Source organism: Echinops telfairi, unplaced genomic scaffold, assembly GCF_000313985.2.
Source record: "Echinops telfairi isolate 266 unplaced genomic scaffold, ASM31398v2 ScPeMD7_19;HRSCAF=73, whole genome shotgun sequence".
Classification (NCBI taxonomy): domain Eukaryota; kingdom Metazoa; phylum Chordata; class Mammalia; order Afrosoricida; family Tenrecidae; genus Echinops; species Echinops telfairi.
Window position 1 is genome coordinate 5,495,017 of NW_022103916.1, and position 4,459 is coordinate 5,499,475.

Here is a 4,459-nt window from a genome sequence, read left to right on the forward strand (position 1 = left end):
GAAGTGGACACACTTGGCTCGTGCCCTCCCTCAATGCAAGAACATTTTGTTCTAATAAACTGGCATTCTGTGATGCTTACCCTCCCAGCACAATTGCTGAAGACAAAATGGGTGCATAAACATATATGGTGAAGAAAGTGGATGATCCCTGGCTATGAAAAGATATAGCACCTGGGGTGTTAAAGGCTTGAAGTTAAACAAGTGACCATCTAGCCAAGAAGCAACAAGCCCTCATGGAAGAAGCACACTAGCCTGTGTGATAATGAGGTGTCCATGGGATCAGGTATCAGGCACCAGAAGACCCAGAACAAGCAATCATATCGATACAAACAAGGAGTGGGGGATGAAGTGGAAACCCAACGCCCATCTGTAGACAATGGGACATGCCTTCACAAAAGGGTCATGATGAAGGGATGAGTCAATGAGGGCACAGTGTAGCACTGATAAAACACACACTATTCCTCTGGTTTCTTGAGGCTTCCTCACCCCACCACCCCACCCCACTCTCATGACCCCAGTGCTACCTTTCACTGCGGGTTAGACTGGAGCATGTACACAGCTAGAGATAAGAGCTCAGCACACTCATAATCCAGGTCACATAAACCCCTCAGGAACAGAAATGGGAGTAGAGATACCAGGAGGGGAGGGGGGAGGGGGGAGAGGAAGGGAGCAATGTGGAACCGATTGCAATGATCAACCAAACCACACACACACACCCCAGGGGGATGAACAAGAGAAACCATGGGGGAAGAGAGACAGCAGTCTATGTAAGATATGAAAATAATACTATTTTATAATTTATTAAGGGGTCACGATGGTGGGTGGGAGGAGGGTAAAATGAGAAACTGATACCAAGGGCTCAGAGAGAAAGAAACATTTTGAAAACGATGATGGCAACCTGTGTACAAATGTGCTCAACACATCGGATGGATGAGTTGTAAGAGCCCCCACTAAAATGATCTTAAAACAAAAGATTGATGAAACTGTCAGACGCCTCATAACATGGATGAATTTGGAAGACATTATGCTGAATGAAATTAGTCATTCTCATAAAAGCAAATACTGTATGAGGTCACTGTTTAAAAGAAAGAAGTCAAGAAAAAAAGTTTTCCTATTAAAAAAATAGACTTGAGTGTCTGTGGGGAAGGGGAATGGAGGTGGGAGGGAAAGGGAAGGACAGGGAAGCAAAACTAACCAGATAAATATTTTTAAAAAGAAAACTATGGATCGAAATCCCACTCCAACAAACATACACATGGCTTCCCCTTGGGTTGCCATGGGTTCGAATCAACTTTTTGGCAACCAGAGATTTTTTTCTTAAAAAGAAAAAGTTCATTCTTCATTTTTTCTCTAATAAATTCTTGTACACTGGTAACAAAAACACATGTTCCATTTTGTTTGGTTTTTTAACTTTACACATTAACTTTAGCCTTGCCACCCCTTGCCATTTTAAGATCTTCAGAAACATTTTTCCAACATGATAGACTATTCTAACAGTGGCAGGCGTGATCACCTCGCCCATCGTGGACCTGGGTCTGGACTTTGTCAGTTGCTTTATGTATGAATAAATCTTTTTTTTCCAGTTCCAGTATCTGTTAGTTCTATTTCCCACAAAGTGTTTGAAGCGCTCTAATTCACATATTGAGGGAGAGAGAGAGAGAGAGAGAGAGAGAGAGAGAGAGAGAGAGAGAGAGAGAGAGAGAGAGAGAGAGAGAGAGAGAGAGAGAGAGAGAGAGAGAGAGAGACAGGCTAAGAGGCTTCCAGTCCTGACAGGCACCGATTTATCCCAAACAGAGGGCGTTTGGAACATGGTCCTGCAATCAGCAGATGACTGGGGACAAGTTCTCTCAGCGATTCACTTATCTGCATCTGGTGAGGGAGCCCCCAAAGAGTCCAATCAAAACAGTGGCTTCCAAGGGAATCTCAAGGCGGAGAGGTCAGAAGGTGAGGGGGACAGGGTTTTGGGGTTTGGGGAGTTGTTGTTTTTTTATTGAGAGGGTTGGGAGCACCAGGGAAGGTCCATTTTAATCTTCCTGTACTGGTTTTTTAAATCTTTTCCTTTTTCTTGGTCCTGTTGCTCTTGCTGCTAGCAGCCGCCTCCTGGGGTCCACTGCTGGTGGCTCCCCCTGCGCGGGGAGCTGCTGCTGCTTCTTTGGGATGCTCCCGCAGCCCTTTGCTGCCTCATGAGGATCACAGGCAGGGCCCCCTGGGGGGGGGGGGGGGAGCTAGATTTCAGTTTCTTTCTCTTGGGGAGGTGTCCCTTCTGGATCGCTGCTGACCAGCTCCTCCTTAGAGCGCTTTTTCTTGGGTTGGGGGAGAGCAAAGCTAGCTGAGTCTTCCCATCCATTTTCCTGTGGAGCCTCCTGGACCCTCTGCCTGTTTCTTCTCTGGGGGCCTTTCCCGTGGGTCTCCTGCTCGGAGACCTCACACTCCTCAGGAGCATGGCTGCTTTCCTGAGACGCAAGCCAAGGGCAGCCAGTGCTTCTTTGCCTTTTTCAAGCGTTTCGTCCCCCGCTTCCTCGTCATCTCCACAGCAGCCTCCCTCCGCCTGAACCACTGCCTCTTCCATCACCACATCCAGAGTCTCCCAAGGCACCTCCCCAGTCTCGTAGGAGAGCCGCTCCTCCACTAGCTCTCGAAGCTTTTCCCCAAATACACTGGTGGACCCCTCAGAGAAACAATGGATCCCAGACAGGCAGTACTGCCTTTGTTTGCAAGGGATCCGGAGATGCGGCCTTTGTTCTTGGCAGCTGCTTGGCCTATGAAGGTGGGCTGGAAAATGAGTACGTATTTAGGGCTGTTTCCCCTGGTCTTCAGGGCTCGGAATAGGGCCTTTTCAGCCCCGAGAATCTGCACGGTGGATGCTGGAGACTTGGCCGGGTTGGTGAGGCCGCCAGCATGTGCACTGAGATGAGCGCCTGCGCTTCCCCAATTAAGGGGACCAGCTGGGGGCTACTTGGCTCATCTTGGGGCGCAGGTAAGTGTGTAAGCTCTGGCGGTATTCTGACAGAGACACCTCTCGGCTGGAGAAGCCCTCAATGTCGGTCAAGTGGATGGATTCCATGCCCATGGAGGGCCTTGAGACGTCTAGGATGGCCTTTGCCTTGGCCCCATCCATCGTCAGCTCCTCCGATGTGTCTCCGTCCAGCGCTTCAGCTGCCAATGAACTGGGCCAGGCGGCTGTATGTGGCATTGTCGTTGACAATCTTCACCAGCTCCGGAAACTGATAGCCATGCCACTCCCTGCAAAAACCCACAGTCAAGCCAGAGACCACTGCCACGAGCCAGCATGCAATGACTAGTTGCCGGAAGAAAACGAGAGCAGAGAGATCCATATCTCAGTGCCACGTTGTCCCATTCACAACACAAAAGCAGGCACAGGGCTTGGGTTGAGGTGTAGACAGGGCCCTTACTTCACCTCCTTTTTCTATTCAGTCAGTGCAAGAGCACAGCCTGTGGTGCGCTCAAGGAGGCAGTTGACTATTTTTAAGATCCCAAAGGTGTACTCTTGGTGTAGTTTTCAATTTTCTTAAATCTTATTCCTAATAATTCCCAGTGATCATTGTGTGTCCTGAGATAACCTACATTTTAAGAGAACTGAGGGTGAGGAAAAGGACAGGGAAGTTGTCATGAGGTATCTTATTTTTTTTCTGTAGAATAATGTCGTTCCCCAGAAGAATTTGTTTCAAAGGACAGCACTGAATCTGCAGCTCCGGGAGAGGGACATATCTGATTGGAGCACATGTCAGCTGATGAAGGGGGAGGAGGAGAGAGTGGAGCACATCCTGGCTCACCAGGCCTTGAGGATAATGCTCCCAATTAGAGCAGCCAGTCCACAGAGAGGACCACATGGCCAGGCCCACTGTGAGACATGACGCCCCTCACTGACCCATAGCCCTACAGGGGACCACCCTAGAGACACAGTGTGGGAATTGCACCCGATCTAATCCCGCCACACCGAGGCAAAACACTAAGGGAGTGCAACAGAACAGCAAGGGCATGAAGCAGCGTCCCCAGGGAATGCAGAAGGTGGACTTTGGGGCCAGGGCGTGGTGCCCCAACAGACTGGACTGGAAAACACTCCTAAAGGCCAACAAACGATCCTTGAACTAACTACAAACTTTTCTTTCTTGCTGTGTTTTGGTTTTTTTTGTCATTGGTTTGTTGTTATTGTTATTTTGTTGTATATTGTTGCTTGGTTTTGCTCTGTCTTGTTTTTGTGCATGTTATTATCTCCGCAGTTCTGTCTAAATAAGATGGGCTGGATGGACAATCTGGAGAAAACAACAGTTGTGGGGGGACATGGGAGAGGGGGAGGTTGGGGAAAAGGAAGTGGTGTTAACAAACCCAGGGACAAGGGAACAACAAATGATCCAAATTGGTGGTGAGGTGGGTGTGGGAGGCCTGATAGGGCATAATCAAGGGTAATGTAACAAAGAGGAACTGCTGAAACCCTGGT

General features: G+C 48.8%; 1 non-coding gene and 1 pseudogene across 1 annotated transcript; both read right to left on the reverse strand.

The window, feature by feature from the left end:
- Window positions 1-2,046: 2,046 nt before the first annotated feature.
- On the reverse strand, window positions 2,047-3,335 carry LOC101642607 (annotated as a pseudogene).
- Window positions 3,336-3,344: 9 nt separating this feature from the next.
- LOC115869024 lies at window positions 3,345-3,475 on the reverse strand. Its single transcript, XR_004045944.1, has one exon. It is a non-coding gene; the product is annotated as a small nucleolar RNA SNORA51 (small nucleolar RNA).
- Window positions 3,476-4,459: the final 984 nt, after the last annotated feature.